General features: G+C 41.5%; 1 non-coding gene across 1 annotated transcript; it reads right to left on the bottom strand.

Annotated features, from left to right (window-relative positions):
* Window positions 1–16,493: 16,493 nt before the first annotated feature.
* LOC118480709 lies at window positions 16,494–16,599 on the bottom strand. The gene has a single exon (XR_004863687.1). It is a non-coding gene; the product is annotated as a small nucleolar RNA R71 (small nucleolar RNA).
* Window positions 16,600–19,828: the final 3,229 nt, after the last annotated feature.

The raw sequence follows: 19,828 nt of genomic DNA, 5'->3' as shown, positions 1-19,828 counted from the left end.
GGCTGAGGATAGGTAATCCTTGAGAGATCTTAAGGCACTTTCATGCTTCTTAGTCCACTCAAATTTCTTGTTCTTCTTTAGGATATCGTAGAATTCCTTGCACTTCTCTGAGGATTTGGATATGAATCTGTTCAAAGCTGCGATCCTGCCTGTTAGCCTCTGGACATCCTTAGCATTGGCAGGAGATTTGATATTCACTAAAGCTTTGATTTGTTCTGGGCTGGCTTCAATGCCTCTCTTTGTCACCATGTATCCTAAGAATTTTCCTGCTTTAACACCAAAGTGACATTTTGAAGGATTAAGTTTCATGTTATATTTGTCAAGGATATCGAATGCTTCCTCCAAGTCCCTTAGGTGATCCTCAGCCTTTCTGGATTTTACCACCATATCATCTATGTAAACCTCCATAGTTTGTCCAATCTGGTCCTTGAACATCATATTCACCAGCCTTTGATAAGTTGCACCTGCATTCCTTAGTCCAAATGGCATAGCAATATAACAATATATACCGGTTGGAGTCATAAAGGCCGTATCCTCTTGATCAGATCGTTCCATCTGAATTTGTTGAAATCCAGATGAAGCATCCATAAAAGTTAACAGTTCATGACTCGCCGTTGCATCCACCATGGAGTCAATGTGGGGTAATGGGAAAGGATCCTTGGGACATGCCTTATTTAAATCTGTAAAATCGACACATACCCTCCACTTTTCGTTTTTCTTTTGAACAACAACCACATTGGCCATCCATCTTGGATACTTGACCTCTCTAATCATACCTGCTCGGAGCAATTTCTCTACCTCTTCCTGGATAATGGCATTTCTTTCTGGTGCAAACTTCCTCCTTTTCTGCTGGATTGGTTTGAATGACCTGTCAATGCCAAGTTTGTGAGTGATGATATCTTTAGATATACCTGTCATATCTTCATGTTTCCATGCAAAGGTAGTTCTCCTCCTTTTGAGGAAGGATATGAGGTTTTCTTTCATCTCGCCAAGGATCCCTGATCCTATATAGACCTTAGATTCAGGATCATCAGGATCCATGAGGATTTCTACTACATCCTGCTCTCTTGCCTCCAAGACATCCCTTGGAGGATACTTTGATTGCTATTGCTCTCTTGATTTTGAGGCTGGTTTAATCGATGAAGTGTAACAGTTCTTAGCCTCCTGCTGATCGCTATCAATCTTCACTATTCCCCAAGGACTAGGGAGCTTCACACATTGATGGTAGGTGGATGGGACTGCCTTCATATCGTGTATCCAAGGCCTGCCAAGGATAACATTACAACAAGATAAACAGTCAATAACACAAAATTTTTTATAAGAATGTAGGCCTTCGATATAGATTGGGAGTTTAATGTCCCTGTTAGGGCTGGATTTTTATGACCTATGATCCTTACTTGGTATCCTAACAAGTGATCCTTGTTTCTTTGGCAGATAGTGATCCTCAGAAGAGCTCCAGGATCAGGATCATGGATCATCCTAAGGATCCTCATACTAATGATTGTTCTCTTTGGATTTAATGTTGTTTTGCAGGAATTACGAGTTGGACCAGGTCTTAGCAACGTAAACAAGGAATCTGTCACGCTAATTTCGCACATGCATAATCAAAGATGGACGTTATGGAGAATATGGAAACTCAGCACAATTCAAGGGCAATTAATTAGGCTAAATTTACTTCTATTTCTAAAGGGGTAACGAGCTAGTAGTTAGGTGATTTGCCTAAAATACAACCACACACACTTGTATAAATTGCACTCTTCAGCATTTGGAAGGTGTTTTGGTCAAAAATCACACAAGGATAATGTAACCAAACTTTATGTAAACGGGGTATGATGCTTGGTTAATTATAAAAGTAAAGGATCACTTCTATGAGAAATATGCAAAGACACAATGATTTATACGAGGAAAAAGCCCTTGATCAATGTATGATCTCCGGCATAAAAAACCTCGGGTGATGGCAACTACCGATCACCAACTTCAATATAAGAAAAATATAGTTACAACTTCGGATGATAATGAGCTGAGTACAAGGATCACTATAGTTTCGAGTGTCTAAGCGTGTGAGAGTTGTGTTGTGTGTCGTCGTGTGTTCTTCCAAATGAGGAAGAGTGGTATTTATACAAGTGTAGGTGACCTATTTTAGGTAAAAAGACTAATAATCAGCTCATTACCCCTTTAGAAATAAAAGACAATCTAGCCTAAATTGCCGCCCTTAAATCAAGCTAAGTTTCCATATCCTTTGCAACGTCTATCTTTGATTAAGCTCGTGCTATAATTGTGAAGACGCGTCCCTTGATTATGATGCTAAGAGCGTATCCTGCTAGATGTTCCTGCAAAATAATGTTGTATTACACGAAGGTAACTGTTAGCATGAGGATCCTTTCAATGGTCCATGATCCTGATCCTGAAGTCCTTCTGAGGATCACTGTCTGCCAAAGAAACAAGGATCACTGGTTAGGATCACGTATAAGGATCACGTATGATAGAAATCCAGCCTTGGTAACAAGTTTCCTTCCATAGTTAGCAATCTGTATGCCCCCTTTCCTGCTTCAGCTTCAATTAAGTAAGGGCCTTCCCACTTTGGTGCTAACTTCCCGTCAGCAGGATTAATAGTGTTTTGGAATGTTTTTCTCAACACCATATCTCCGACTTGGAACTTCCTTATCCTAACATTTTTGTTGTAAGCACCAGCCACTCTTTGTTGGTAGCTTGCCATCCTTATCCTAGCCAGATCCCTGATTTCCTCAATAGTATCCAAATCCTGAGCCAGGATTGCGCATTTTCTTCAGGATCACGAGCACTTGTTCTAGCAGTTGGGATCACCATCTCTGTTGGGATCACTACTTCTGCCCCAAATACTAAAGAAAAAGGTGTTTGACCGTGGCATTCTTGGGAGTTGTTCTATCAGCCCATAGCACATAAGGTAACTCCTCTGCCCATTTTCCCTTCTTGGATCCTAGCTTCTTCTTCAGATTGTTGTGATGATCTTGTTGGATGATTCTGCTTGGCCATTGGCCTGTGGATGAACTGGTGTTGATGTTATCATCTTGATTCCCCAACTGTCACAAAAGTTAGTGGTTCTGCTTCCAATGAACTGGGAACCATTATCTCATACAATTTCGGAGGGAATGCCAAATCTAGTTATAATGTTTCTTTTAATGAAGGATATGACTTCCTTTTCTCTGACTTGAGCAAAGGCTTCAGCTTCTATCCACTTAGAGAAGTAGTCAGTCATGGCAAGCATAAATACTTTTCCACCAGGTGCTTTAGGAAGCTTGCCGACTATATCCATTCCCCATCTCATGAAGGGCCAAGAGGATGGTATTGGATGTAAGAATTCAGCTGGCTGATGGAGGATATTGTTGTGTCTTTGGCAAGGATCACACTTCTTGATATACTCTACAGCATCCCTTTTCATGGTTGGCCAGTAGTATCCTGTTCTAAGGATCCTTGAGAACAATGCTCTGCCCCCAGTGTGGTTTCCACAATCTCCTTCGTGGAAATCTTTCAATACTTCTTCGATTTCAGGATCCTCAATACATCTCAAATATGGTCCTGCAAGAGATCGCTTATATAATACATTATTCAAAATTGTGAATTGAGATACCTTAATCCTGAAAGCTTTAGGATTTTCTCCCATCGGAATCTCCCCGTGTTGCAAAGTATCTCATGATTGGTGAGATCCATGATCCTGAATAAGATTGAGCTTCTTCACTGGGGATCACTGCAGTATCCTCTTCTATTTCCATGGCTATCTGATTTTCAATAGCAGGAGCCAGGATATGGATGATAGGGATACTTATATCTTCTGGAATCTTCAAGGATGATCCTAGGTTGGCCAATGCATCAGCCTCTGTGTTCTCCTCCCTTGGTACCTGTGTCAAGCTGAAAGAGACAAAAGAGAGTGCCAATTCTTTGACTATCTCTAAATATTTGGTTAGTTTTTCACCTTTAACAGCATAGGATCCATTAAAGTGATTGGTGATCAATAATGAGTCTACATATACTTTAAGATATTTTACCCCCATATCCTTAGCAATTTGCAAGCCAGCAATTAAGGCTTCATATTCAGCCTCATTGTTAGTTGCTTGGAACTCACAGGCTATGGAGTGGGGTATTATGTCCCCCTGTGGCGATTTTAGTAGTATCCCGAGCCCTGTGCCCTTGACATTTGAGGATCCATCAGTGTGTAGTATCCAAGGATCCTTGGTCTCATCCAGCTGTTGGACCTCCAATTCTGCTTCTTTTTGTAGATCACTACTGAAATCAGCCACAAAGTCAGCTAGTGCTTGGGATTTAATGGCTGTTCTTGGCTCATATCTTATATCATGAGCACTAAGCTTTACTGCCCACTTAGCCATTCTTCCTGACATTTCTGGTTTCCTGAGGACATTCTTAATTGGAAAGTTAGTTCTAACAACAATAGTATGGGTTTCAAAATAATGCCTTAGCTTAGTTGATGCCATGATTAATGCAAGAATAAGTTTTTCGAGGTGTGAGTACCTGGATTCGGTATCAAGTAAACTCTTACTTACATAGTAGATAGGATATTGTGTACCTTCGTGATCCTTAACAAGGACAGCACTTACAGCGGTTGAGGATACCGCCAAATATAAGGATAACACATCTCCTTTTTCGGGCTTTGATAATGCTGGTGCTGAGGACATATATTCTTTAAGGGCTTGTAAAGCATTCTCATGTTTCTCCGTCCATTCAAATTTCTTGTTCTTCCTTAGGATATCGTAAAATTCTTTACATTTTTCTAAGGATTTTGATATGAATCTGTTCAGAGCTGCTATCCTGCCTGTTAGCCTTTGCACATCCTTAGCATTGGCAGGGGACTTGATGTTTACTAGTGCTTTAATTTGCTCCGGACTCGCTTCAATTCCCCTTTGAGTCACCATATATCCTAGGAATTTTCCTGCCTTGACACCAAAGTGGCATTTTGAAGGATTGAGCTTCATGTTATAATTATCAAGGATATCAAATGCTTCTTCCAAATCCCTTAGGTGATCCTCAACTTTCTTTGACTTGACTACCATATCATCTATGTACACCTCCATAGTTTTTCCAATTTGATCTTTGAACATCGTATTTACCAGCCTTTGATATGTTGCACCTGCATTTCTTAGTCCAAAAGGCATGGCAATATAACAATATAAACCGGTTGGGGTCATAAAGGCTGTATCCTCTTGGTCAGATGGTTCCATCTGAATTTGTTGGAATCCAGATGATGCATCCATAAAGGTCAACAGTTCATGCCCCGCTGTTGCATCCACCATGGAGTCAATGTGGGGTAATGGGAAAGGATCCTTGGGACATGCCTTATTCAGATCAGTGAAATCGACACATACCCTCCACTTTCCGTTTTTCTTTTGGACAACGACCACATTGGCTAACCATTTTGGATACTTTACCTCTCTAATCATACCTGCTCGAAGTAGTCTTTCTACTTCTTCTTGGATAATGGCATTCCTTTCTTGTGCAAACTTCCTCCTTTTTTGATGGATTGGTTTGATAGACCTGTCAATGCCAAGTTTGTGAGTAATAATATCCTTAGATATACCTGTCATATCTTCATGTTTCCAAGCAAAGGTAGATTTTCTTCTTTTGAGGAAGGATATTAAGTCTTCTTTCATCTTGCCAAGGATCCCTGATCCGATATAGATTTTTGATTCAGGATCACTAGGATCCAAGAGGATTTCGTCCACATCTTGTTCCCTTGCCTCCAAGACATTCCTCGGAGGATGCTGTAATTGCTATTGCTCCCTTGGCTTCGAGGTTGGCTTCATGGATGAGGTATAACAATCCTTAGCCTCCTGCTGATCACTGTCGATCTTGATTATTCCCCATGGGCTAGGGAGCTTCACACATTGATGGTAGGTGGATGGGACTGCTTTCATATCATGTATCCAAGGCCTGCCAAGGATTATATTGCAACAAGATAAACAGTCAATAACACAAAATTTCTGATAATTATGTAATCCTTCCACGTAGATTGGGAGTTTGATGTCCCCCAGAGTTTTCTTCGTTTCTCCACTGAATCCTACAAGCACGGAGGATCTTGGTGTGATGTCTGATTCTGGGATACCTATTTTCTTCAGAACATCAAGCTGGATAATGTTTACTGAGCTTCCTCCATCGATAAGGATCCTGCGGACAAAATGGTTAGAGATAAAGAGAGTGATAACCAAACTATCATGATGAGGATCCTGAATGTTAATGCGATCATCCTCATCAAACGTTATCATTTTCCCCTCTGAGACGCTTGATGTTCTAATAGGTCTTTCTCCATTATCCATTTTTGACTCCTTTGCATGTCTTTTGGCGGCCGAGAAGGATGTACCACAAATGTCTGATCCTCCGGAAATAAAGTTGATCACTTGTGCATTTGCCGGAGGTGCTGGAGCCTTTTCAGGGATCCTGAGTCCTTTGCTTTTTTCTTCCCAACAATTCTTTTAGGTGCCCCTTGCTTAATAGATATCCAATCTCTTTTCTTAAAGCTATGCATTCTTCAGTCAGGTGCCCGAAATCCTCATGGTATGCACACCATTTTGACTTGTCTTTAGTCCCGGATGGTTTATCATTCTTCCTGGGCCACCTAGCTTTTTCACCTAGATTCTGCATTGCAAGGATCAGTTCATGATTATCAACGGAAAAACAATATTCTGAGATTGGAGGATAATCTTCATCATCCTCTTCTTGGTCAACAGCATGCACATTCTGGTTCTCATTTCTATGGTAGGATTTGAATTTGTTGTTCTTGAAGGAGGATCCTTGCTTCTCCTGTTTTGAGGAACCTACTTGTCTCTCCTGGATCCTCTTGTCATCCTCTAGCCGGATGAACCTGAGTGCTCGAGTTCTTACTTCATCTAGATTCCTGCATGGTGTCATAACAAGATCATCATAGAATAATGAATCCTTAAGCAGTCCCATTTTGAAGGCTTCAACAGCCGTAGCCATATCCAAGTTGGGAATGTCCAAGGATTCTTTACTAAATTTAGTTATATAATCCCTTAATGATTCATTATGATTTTGAGTTATCCTGTACAAATCACTAGTTAATCTTTCAAATTTTCTACTACAAGAGAATTGGTTATTGAATAAATTAACTAAATTAGCGAATGAAGTAATAGAGTAGGGGGGAAGACTTAGCAGCCACTTAAGAGCTGATCCAGTAAGAGTGGATCCAAATCCTTTACATAGGCATGCTTCTTTCAATTTTTCTGGGATAGGATTGATCTCCATCCTCTCCCTGTATTGTGCTATGTGCTCTTCTGGATCCGTTGTACCATCATACAGCTTCATAGTAGGGATATGGAACCTTTTGGGTACCTCTGCATCACAAATTGGTGGTGCAAAGCAAGATACCTTATGGCTTCCATCTGCAATCTCTGGGATAGGCTTAACTACCCCTGGAACGCTTGAGATCATATCTTTTAGTTTCTGCAATTCCCTGGCCATAGCATGATTGACACCTGTATCCTGCATGAATCCATGGTTAGTGGTAGGATAATTATTTAAAGTGTTACCTCCCATTGGATTCAAGTTAGGGAATCCATATTGTTGGGATTCTGGAACAACGGAGGGACCAGTGGAAGCAATGGTCTGCATTGGAATGAAGTCCCCTTGATGGACATCTAGACTTCCTGTTTGCAAACTTTTTAGGGATCCTGGCACCTGGAAGGATCCTGGTATCTGGAAGGATCCTGGTATTTGGGATGATCCTGGAACGAAGGAGGATCCTTGAACCTGGGATGATCCTGGAACGAAGGAGGACCCTTGACCCTGGGATGATCCTGGAATAATGTAGGATCCTTGAAACTGCTGTGCTCCCGGATAGGCTCCCGAATTCATGAAGGATTCTATATGCTGGGGATAGGGTCCTGCCGGCTGAAAGTGTGAGCCTGATGCCTGAGTCATTGCTGTCGATCCGAGGTGCAATCCTCTTGATTCTCCCATAATTTGCACGTCTGGAATTCCTGATGGCTGAGAAGTAATCATTGGAGTATCAAAGCTCAAAGACTTGGGCATCAGTGGGGAATGATCCTCTGTCGTTTTCTTCTGTCTTTTGAGATCTCCAATTTCCCTGAGGATCCTTTCATTAGTTTCATCCTGCCGCTGCATACGATCCTTCATCTGCAAAATCAAAGTAAATACATCACTAGTACTGGGAATATAAGAATTCATAGCAGAAGGAGATGGAGTTTTAGAATTAGTAGGAGTTTGTCTCTTCTCAGCATTCTTCTGGGATCCTGCCGGTGGAGGAGGCAGAGTGTTCTGAGACGAGGTGACTGCAGACATCGCCGTGGACATGTTTTTCAATGATGAAGCCATGTAATTCTTTGAAATGATTTCGAACAAAAGGTTTTCTTATGAATGAAGCACCAATTGCCCCACGGTGGGCGCCAAACTGTTTTGGTCAAAAATCACACAAGGATAATGTAACCAAACTTTATGTAAACGGGGTATGATGCTTGGTTAATTATAAAAGTAAAGGATCACTTCTATGAGAAATATGCAAAGACACAATGATTTATACGAGGAAAAAGCCCTTGATCAATGTATGATCTCCGGCATAAAAAACCTCGGGTGATGGCAACTACCGATCACCAACTTCAATATAAGAAAAATATAGTTACAACGTTGGATGATAATGAGCTGAGTACAAGGATCACTATAGTATCGAGTGTCTAAGTGTGCGAGAGTTGTGTTGTGTATTGTCGTGTGTTCTTCCAAATGAGGAAGAGTGGTATTTATACAAGTGTAGGTGACCTATTTTAGGTAAAAAGACTAATAATCAGCTCATTACCCCTTTAGAAATAAAAGACAATCTAGCCTAAATTGCCGCCCTTAAATCAAGCTGAGTTTCCATATCCTTTGCAACGTCTATCTTTGATTAAGCTCATGCTATAATTGTGAAGACGCGTCCCTTGATTATGATGCTAAGAGCGTATCCTGCTAGATGTTCCTGCAAAATAACATTGTTTTAAACGAAGATTACTGTTAGCATGAGGATCCTTTCAATGGTCCATGATCCTGATCCTGAAGTCCTGCTGAGGATCACTGTCTGCCAAAGAAACAAGGATCACTGGTTAGGATCACGTATAAGGATCATGTATGATAAAAATCCAGCCCTAACAGGTATGATTAGAGAGGTAAAGTATCCAAAATGGCTAGCCAATGTGGTCGTTGTTCAAAAGAAAAACGGAAAGTGGAGGGTATGTGTCGATTTCACTGATTTGAATAAGGCATGTCCCAAGGATCCTTTCCCATTACCCCACATTGACTCCATGGTGGATGCAACAGCGGGGCATGAACTGTTAACCTTTATGGATGCATCATCTGGATTCCAACAAATTCAGATGGAGCCATCTGACCAAGAGGATACAGCCTTTATGACCCCAACCAGTTTATATTGTTATATTGCTATGCCTTTTGGATTAAGAAATGCAGGTGCAACATATCAAAGACTGGTAAACATGATGTTCAAAGATCAAATTGGACAAACTATGGAAGTATACATAGACGATATGGTTGTAAAATCCAAGAAAGCTGAGGATCACCTAAGGACTTGGAGGAAGCATTTGATATCCTTGATAATTACAACATGAAGTTTAATCCTTCAAAATGTCACTTTGGTGTTAAAGCAGGCAAGTTCTTAGGATATATGGTAACCCAGAGGGGCATTGAAGCAAGCCCGGAACAAATCAAAGCTTTAGTGAATATCAAATCCCCTGCCAACGCTAAGGATGTGCAAAGGCTAACAGGCAGGATAGCAGCTCTAAACAGATTCATATCCAAATCCTCAGAAAGATGTAAAGAATTCTATGATATCCTAAGAAAAAATAAAAAAATTCGAGTGGACTGAAAAGCATGAGAATGCTTTACAAGCCCTAAAAGAATACATGTTCTCAGCACCAGCATTGATGAAACCAGAAAAAGGAGATGTGTTATCCTTATACCTTGCGGTATCCTCAAAAGCAGTAAGTGCAGTCCTTGTTAAGGATCATGAAGTTACACAATATCCTGTCTATTATGTAAGTAAGACTTTACTTGATGCTGAATCCAGGTATTCACACCTTGAAAAACTTATCCTTGCATTAATTATGGCATCTACTAAACTAAGACATTATTTTGAAACCCATGTTATTGTTGTTAGAACTAATTTTCCAATTAAGAATGTCCTCAGGAAACCAGAGATGTCCGGAAGAATGGCTAAGTGGGCAGTAAAGCTTAGTGCCCATGATATAAGATATGAGCCCAGAACAACCATCAAATCTCAAGCATTAGCAGACTTTGTGGCTGATTTCAGTAGTGATCTACAAAAGGAAGCCGAATTGGAAGTCCAGCAGCTGGATGAAACTAAGGATCCTTGGATACTACACACTGACGGATCCTCAAATGTCAAAGGTACGGGGCTTGGTATACTACTAAAATCGCCACAGGGGGACATAATACCCCATTCCATAGCTTGTGAGTTCTAAGCCACTAATAATGAGGCTGAAGATGAAGCCTTAATCGCTGGCTTACAAATTGCTAAGCATATGGGGATCAGGTATCTTGAGGTATACGTGGATTCATTGTTAATCACTAATCACTTTAATGGATCCTATGCTGTTAAAGGTGAAAAACTAACCAAATATTTAGAGATAGTCAAAGAATTGGCACTCTCCTTTGTTTCTTTCAGTTTAACACAGGTACCAAGGGAGGAAAATACAGAAGCTGATGCATTGGCCAATCTAGGATCATCTTTGAAGATCCTAGAGGATATAAGTATCCCCATCATCCATATCCTGGCTCCTTCTATTGAAAATCAGGTGGCCATGGAAATAGAAGAGGATACTGCAATGATCCCTAGTGAGAATACTCAATCTTATTCAGGATCATGGATCTCACCAATCATGAGATACTTACAACACGGGGAGATTCCTATGGGAGAAAATCCTAGGGCTTTCAGGATTAAGGTATCTCAATTCACAATCTTAAATAATGTGCTATATAAGCGATCTCTTGCAGGACCATATTTAAGATGTATCGAGGATCCTGAAGTTCAAGAAGTTTTAAAAGACTTCCATGAAGGAGACTGTGGCAACCACACTGGGGGCAGGGCATTATTCTCAAGGATCCTAAGGACAGGATACTACTGGCCAACTATGAAAAGGGATGCTGTGGAGTATGCTAAGAAGTGTGATCCTTGTCAAAGACACAGCAATATCCTTCATCAGCCGGCTGAATTTCTACATCCTATTCCATCCTCTTGGCCATTTATGAGATGGGGAATGGATATAGTTGGCAAGCTCCCTAAGGCACCTGGTGGAAAAGTATTCACGCTTGCCATGACTGACTACTTCTCCAAGTGGATAGAGGCTGAAGCTTTTGCCCAAGTCAGAGAAAAGGAAGTTATATCCTTTATTAAAAGAAACATTATAACTAGATTTGGCATTCCTTCTGAAATTGTATGTGATAATGGTTCCCGATCTATTGGGAGCAGGACTACTAACTTTTGTGACAGTTGGGGGATCAAGATGATAACATCAACACCAGTCCATCCACAAGCTAATGGTCAAGAAGAATCATCCAACAAGATCATCATCAACAATCTGAAGAAGAAACTTGGATCCAAGAAGGGGAAATGGGCAGATGAATTGCCTTATGTGCTTTGGGCTGATAGGACAACCCCCAAGAATGCTACTGGTCAAACACCCTTCTCTTTAGTGTTTGGGGCAGAAGCAGTGATCCCAACAGAAATGGTGGTTCCAACTGCTAGAACAAGTACTCGTGATCCTGAAGGAAATGCTGCAAACCTAGCTCAAGACCTGGATACTATTGAAGAAATCAGGGATTTGGCAAGGATAAGGATGTCTAGCTACCAACAAAGAATGGCTGGTGCTTACAACAAAAATGTCAGGATAAGGAAATTCCAAGTGGGGGATATGGTATTGAGAAAAGCATTCCAAAATACCATCAATCCTGCTGACGGGAAATTAGCACCAAAGTGGGAAGGCCCTTACTTGATTGAAGCTGAAGCAGGAAAGGGGGCATATAGATTGCTAACCATGGAAGGAAATTTGTTACCTAGAGCCTGGAATGCTGTTCACTTAAAGAAATATTTCATGTGAATAGGATCCTCATGGCACATATGATCCTTACATTGAAAAGCATCCTCGAAGGATCCCGATGATGTCAACAATCCTTACTCTGGTAAAATCCTAATCCTAAACTATTCCATTTTCTTATTTTTACCAAAGGATAAGGATCATGTATCCTTCATCCTCCTCTCCCGAGAATTTGAGTTCTGATAGTCCAGGTATCCTCAGCATATTATTGATAGTCTTCAAAAGCATCTCAGATCCTTGGGTTCAACCCCAGCTATCCTTGGGCTTGTCCCTAGTTTCCGCCTGTAGCGCACGATGATCCTGGTATAGTTCACGTCTTTGGGACCAGTACCCACCTTCGGGGCTGATAACCCCATCGTACTGGCTATATCTAGGATCCTACGTATAATGGTAGACGTACCATACATCCGTTCCTAAGGTTTCTAACGTTTTCACGTTAGCTAAGGTTTTGGCATTTTCATGTCACTAAGTATGGATAGTCGCCAGTAAGGGCCATACTCCAGTTTACATACGATCCTTGGGCTTGTCCCCAGTTATCCTTCGGGCTTGTCCCCAGTTACCCTTCGGGCTTGTCCCCAGTTATCCTTTGGGCTCGTCCCCAGTTATCCTTTGGGCTTGTCCCAAGTGATCCTTTGGGCATGTCCCCAGTTACTAACTTATTTTTATATTGGCTTAGCCCGAAGTTATGTTCTATTTTTCAGGTTTTCAAAGTTAAACGATTAAGGATCCTTAATCCTTATTATCCACTAAAATTTCACTTACGGTTATCCTGAATAAAGGTTAGGATCCTAACTTGGATCCTCAGGTATGATCCTTAACTGTTTTTTGTTTCTTTGAGTAACCCTTGAAATTTGACAACTAAACTTGTGATCCTTAAAATATATACTACTCTTTGGGATTTTTCAACTATAGGATATTTGATCAAGGATCATATCCTAAATGTTTTCAATCTGACTTACTCAGAATTGCCTATTTAATGAATGTACATCAAAACAATGGGGAATTAAAGGGACAAAAAAGATAATAACACAAGATAAGCGACAAAAGTTTAAGATTTTATTTATAAACGAAAGGATTAACCCTTCAAAGGTTGTCAAAATTACCTACCCCGAGCATCTACCAGCAATACGTGGCCCGTCCGCTGGGGTAGGTAAAGGGTGTCTATGATAATAGGTTCAAAAGTTATGCAGGGATATAAAGGCGGCAGGATCACAATGGCTTCATCCCCCAAACAGAGGATCCCTCCACCATTTGCAATCCTACCTATTGTCTGAAGGATCCTGGATCCTTAATCCTAAAACTATTGTTCAAAGTTACAGACCATAATTGTTTAAAAACATCAACAACCACAAAAAAAATTGGGCTCCGGCTATGTCTAGAAGTGTCCTTCATCGCCCAATCCTGCAGCTCAAGCCTTCGCTGCACCATCACCACCAGCTCCACTTGCCTCTCCACCCTGATCCTTGCCAGCATCACCACCTTCAAGCATCAGAGATAAAATCACTCAAAGCGGTAGAAGTAAAAGACTTGAAGATGGTGTTCGCCGGAAAACAATGACGGATTTTGTCGACCTGAGGATCGGTAAAACAGCACCTCTCGGTGGGAGAATCTTTGATGATCCCTTGACCCTTCAAGGGGCTGTTCTTCTTAGGATCCTTATGAGGGGAGTTCCGGAGCAACATCTTTGCAGAATGATGGAAAGAAACAGAAAAACAGAGTAAGAGAAGGAAGAAAGAGGAAAAGAGATACCTGATTGATCTTCAGACGAGAATATAAAGGGAGTCTCTCTTGAATTTAAATGCAAATTGATCCTATTGACGGGTGGTCCTTTGGACAACCCTTAAGTGTGTTAAAACATGAAATAATCCTCCATTTAGCCGTGTAATTATCTTGAATTAGATAACTACGATGCTTATGTTTCAGGTGCAAATTAGGAGATAAGCGATGGATAAAAGGCAGCTTATGGATGCTTATGGATGCTTTGGTGAAAACGGGTCGAGAGAAGAACACAAGACAAAACAAAGAAGTGAAGATAGCTTGGTACCGTAAATTACGGTACTACCGTAATTTACGGTGACCCATTTTCCCATTTATCTTGCACCGTAAATCAGGCTTGATCCACCGTAACATTTTGATGACCACCGTAAATTACGGTGGAGCCGTAATTTACGGTGGTGCCTGAACGTGAAAAGTGTAACTGCCACAATATACTCGTTTTGGGTGTGTCTTTTGGGATTATCTCATCATTGACGGTTCTTGGAGACTTTGGGAGCGAATTTGGAGTACTTGCTTGGTTTGTGAACGATTCTAAACATTCGGTTTGTGTTTTTAATTCGTATGAACACTAGATTAATGTTGATGATGATTCACCGAGCCATGTCCGGCTAAACTCTTCGGTGATCATCCTAGGTGAATGTTTCTAAGACTTTTGTGTGTTAATTTCTGCATTTCTAGAATGATATTTTGCGTTGCTTGAATGTCATGGTGTGTGTTTGATTGTTTGTAGTGCGTTAATCTATATCACAATTTCTAGTCTTGATCGTACGTTCTTGGTGCCGTTGGCAACCGAGATATCACGGGAAGGGTTAGGGTTGGTTATTGGTTAATAGGTCATCGGGAAACAACCTCGCATTATCTAATCCGAGTACTTTGTTCCCTTTTATCACTTCAATCACACATACACGAGTTATGTCTATGTAACTCTTTCTAGTGAAATTGCACACAATTGTTTAAAGAAACTGAAACCTAGGGTGATCATTGTTCTCTCCTAATTGTTTACAACCTACTTTGATTTGAATTAGTCCTTAATTTAGTTTTATAAAACAACAATCCACAATCTTGAATTTTAATTTTCTGCAATTTAGTTTAATTTTAGTATAAATACAAAGCTACACAATCAACACATTTTCCACATACTCCCTGAGTTCGATACCCTACTACCACTAACTACAGTTGTTTAGGGATTAAATTTGATTGTGACCACGACATCACGTCAAATTTTGGCGCCGTTGCCGGGGAGTAGTGCGCAACGTGTGTTATTTTTGTTTGTGTTTTAAGTTTGTTATTTTTCTGGTTTACGCGGGGTGTGTTAGTGTGCAGGTATTTATAGGTGCATGCGTACTAGGAGCTCTCACAAGCTATCACCATTGGCGTTTGATCCGGAAATTGAGCGAACTTTGCGAGCAAACAGAATTTTGCTAAGAGAAAATACAATCAATAGTTCACCAACAACACCAGTTACACCAATTCGATACATGGATCCACCACCACCACCACCCACTACGGGTGAATTTACCTCATCATTCATACCAACATCCACTCAACCTTCACCTAACACTACCATTCCACCAAATACTACCGAACCCACCATACCTCAACAGGTTACACCAACCAACACCACACAACCCATTACTACCCAAGAAGAACCAACCGTCACCTTTAACCCTTCCACTACTATACCACCATTATCCCATTTTTTCCCGGGTGCGGGTCCATCATATTCGGGCCATACTATGGCACCAATTTCGTCTATTGTCCATGCTACACCGTATCGACCACCAAATCAATCGGGTTTCCAATACTCGACTATTCCATTTGGGCAATCATCGGGAATTCAAGGAGATGGGTATGATGAAGGTTATGAGGAATTTGAAGGTTTTGATGAAGATGGGTACGGTTATGGAGATTATGGTGATCAAGGGGATTTTGGGTATGTTCAGAATCAATCTCAAGGGATGGCGAGTGTTGGTGGAATGCAACATCAACAACTTATACCACAACATATTCGGCCAAGACCACAAGGGCCACCAATGCCACAACCGATTCCATTGCAACAGGTCCGGCCACAACATGTACACCAACAACCATTTCAAAGACCGCCTCAGCGCCCACCGATGCGACCACAACAGTTTCAACAACCGATCGCACCACAAGGGCAAGTACCAAGACCGAATGGGCCGATTATTCCGAGAGGTAGGTATGGTGTGCCACGAAGACACCTTAGAGAACAAGCAAGGGGAATAGAGGCACATTTCAGGCCAATCATTACTCAAAACCCCTCACCGGTGGTTATCCCCCACAACAACCAAGGGAGAACTTTTGAAGTAAGAACGAACTCGTTGCAAAGTTTACCGAAGTATAAAGGGTTAGCAACGGAGGAGCCGTATTTCCATCTAGAGGCCTATGACTCAATTTGCAACACTTTTGGGAGTCAAGGTTTTTCGGCCGATGAAGTCAAGTTAGTCTTATTTCAGTTTTCTTTGGAGGATAAGGCAAAGAAGTGGTTTTACACTTTGCCTTCGGCATCAATATATACATGGGGGGAGATGCAACAAACCTTTTTGGATGAATTCTACACCGCCCAAAAGACCAATGATGCGCGGAAGGGGTTGAGAAGTTTTCAACAACAACACGGTGAGATGTTCCATGAGGCGTTTGAGCGTTTTAACATGATGATTAAAAACTGCCCTCATCATGGGATTGAGTTATGGGAGTTAATGAACGCTTTTCATGAGGGGTTAAGTGCCGAAGATGCACGGGATTTAATGTCTATCACCGGAGGGACATTTGGAACGAATTATGAAAATGAAGATTGGGAGTTTTTGGAGAGTATGGCAACTACATCAAAAAGGAAAGCCCAAGCTTCGAGGAGAGCCCGACCAACAACTAACCGACCACAAGTGCATGCCATAGATGAAGGTAATGTTCAAAGTACTAATCAAATTTATGATGTGTGTGCTTTGTGTAATGAAATAGGTCACGCGGCTGAAAATTGCCAAGGAATGTTGGAAGGGCAATATGAGGAAGTTCATGCGGTCCAAGGTCAAGGCCAAGGAGGAGGTGGTAGGAACTACAACAACATGAATTCTAATACCTACCACCCCGGGTTGAGGAATCACCCGAATTTTAGATATGGGAACCCGTCAAATCAAGCGAACCCAAATTTTCAAGGTAGCCAAGGTAATTTTGGTTCACGGCCATCCTATAATAACCAAGGTGGGTACCGGGGCGGAAATAACCAAGGGTATCAAAAACAATACCAAACGGGTCAAGAGCAAAGGGGATCTTCGGATGGAAACGAGGTGATGGAGATGCTTAAAAGCATGCAATTGGAAATGCAAAAGCGGAATCAACTTGATGAAGTGCGGATGCAAAAAGATGAGGTTCGCGATAAAAGCATTCAGTCACTAACGACTCAAATGGGGCAATTAGCAACCGATGTGGCGGAACTAAAGAAAGGTAAGGGTCAACTTCCAAGCGACACAAAGGTAAACCCTTCACATGGTTCGTCACGAGGTAATGTTAATATTAACCATGTTAGTGTGTTAAGAAGTGGGAAAGAGTTTAAGGCCAATTTGTCACCCGAATTGGTCGAGGGGGTGGTTGAGGACATCACGGGAATGGAAAGTGATGATGAACTTGCACCGGTTAAACCAAAAGAAACAACTATTAAAAAACCGGGGTTGGGTGAAAGTGAAAAAAGTAAAAATGAAAAGAATGAAAAAATAGAGGGTGAGCCGAGTCAAGTTCCATTTCCATCGGCTTTACTTGACCCGGGGAAGAAAAATGTTATTGTGTCAAGGGGTCCTCAAAAAGAGGAAATGTGGGATATGTTCAAACAAGTTAAAATAAATCTCCCACTTCTTGATGCAATAAAACAAGTTCCCGCTTATGCAAAATTTTTAAAAGAATTATGCACACAAAAGAGGCAAAACAAGAAAAAAGTGCCTAAGCGGGTAGATTTGACCGGGCAAGTGAGTGCAGTGTTGAATGGGGAGCTTCCTCCTAAGCTCCAAGATCCGGGCACGCCATTGATTAATGTACAAGTTGGTAATTTTCAAATGGCTAAGGCGTTGCTAGATCTCGGAGCCGGAGTTAGCATTTTACCGGGGGGATTATACGACCAATATGACTTTGGTCCATTAGCACGGGTGGAGACGACGGTTGTTTTGGCCGATTTGTCTCATAAGTTGCCCCGGGGTATGGTTCAAAATGTTATTGTTAAAATTGATGAGTTTTACTACCCGGTGGACTTTTTGGTTTTGGACTACTCATCGGCGGACCCTAAACAACAACAGAACATAATTTTGGGTCGGCCATTTTTAAGCACCGCACATGCTATTATCGACTGTAGATTTGGTACGGTTGATATGGCATTCGGAAATCGAAAAATGCGTTTGAATGTTTTCACTAACAATTCTAATGCTAATGGTGTTGATGAGTGTTTTATGGCAGACATAGTAGATGGATGCAACCCGCATGAGTATGAGGAGGATGGTTTGGATATTTGCCTGTGTGACTTTTCTGAACAGGTACATGCTTATGCACTACGGGTTGAAGAGGAGGCACAAGATGTGATGGCGATGAAAGAAGGTAGACCACCATGGACTCATCAATTCGAGGGTCTACCGGTGGAAATCGATTCGGGTACAAAACCATCGTTGGAGGAACCACCAAAGTTAGAGCTCAAGGATTTGCCGGGCCACTTGAAGTATGTATTTTTAGGGGATAATGACACTTTGCCGGTCATTATTGCCTCTAATTTAGAAGTGGCACAAGAGCAAGCCTTGATGGAGGTGTTAAAAGCGAACAAGGGTGCTATTGGATGGACGATTGCCGATCTTAAAGGAATTAGTCCATCCATCGTCATGCACAAGATTATCACAACCGAAGATGCCAAACCGACACGAGAAGCTCAAAGGCGGTTGAACCCAAACCTAAGGGAGGTAGTAAAAAAGGAGGTAATTAAATGGTTGGATGCGGGAATCATCTATCCGATTTCGGATAGTGCTTGGGTGAGTCCCACCCAGGTTGTGCCTAAGAAGGCCGGCATTCAAGTAGTCAAGGACGAAAGTGGTGAACAAATTGCCACCCGACCGGTTACCGGGTGGCGGGTGTGTATTGACTACAGAAAACTGAATGCCGCCACTTCTAAGGACCATTTCCCGCTACCTTTTATTGACCAAATTATTGAAAAATTGTCGGGTCAAAAATATTATTGCTTCTTAGATGGGTATTCGGGATATAATCAAATTGCCATACACCCGGATGACCAACACAAGACCACCTTCACATGCCCATACGGCACTTTTGCCTTTAGGCGAATGCCGTTTGGGTTGTGTAATGCTCCAGCAACTTTTCAACGATGTATGATGAGTATTTTCTCGGACATGGTTGGAGAGTCGCTTGAAGTGTTCATGGATGATTTTTCCATTTTTGGCACCACTTTTGATGCTTGTCTCAACGAATTGGAAAAGGTTTTAAAAAGGTGTGTTGAGAAAAATTTGGTGCTAAGTTGGGAGAAAAGTCACTTCATGGTGCAAGAGGGCATTGTGTTGGGACACGTGATTTCGGAAAGGGGGATGGAGGTGGATAAGGCAAAGATACGGGTAATTTCATCATTGCCACCTCCTAAAAATGTTAAGGGTGTACGGTCATTTTTAGGACATGCGGGTTTTTATCGACGTTTCATCAAGGGTTTTAGTGTTATTACCAAACCCTTATGTAATTTGTTATTAAAAGATGTCCCGTTTGACTTTACTAATGAATGTATGCAAGCGTTTACTGTTTTGAAGGAACATTTGGTCAAGGCGCCCATTTTGCAACCACCTGACTGGTCAAACCCATTCGAGATAATGTGTGATGCCAGCGATACCACTATTGGTGCAGTTTTGGGTCAACGGGTTGACAAGAAGCCGGTGGTTATCTAT

This window comes from Helianthus annuus, chromosome 7 (assembly GCF_002127325.2).
Source record: "Helianthus annuus cultivar XRQ/B chromosome 7, HanXRQr2.0-SUNRISE, whole genome shotgun sequence".
In the NCBI taxonomy this organism is placed as follows: Eukaryota; Viridiplantae; Streptophyta; class Magnoliopsida; order Asterales; family Asteraceae; genus Helianthus; species Helianthus annuus.
Note: the sequence above shows the minus strand (reverse complement) of the source record. Positions and strands in the feature narration are given on the sequence as shown.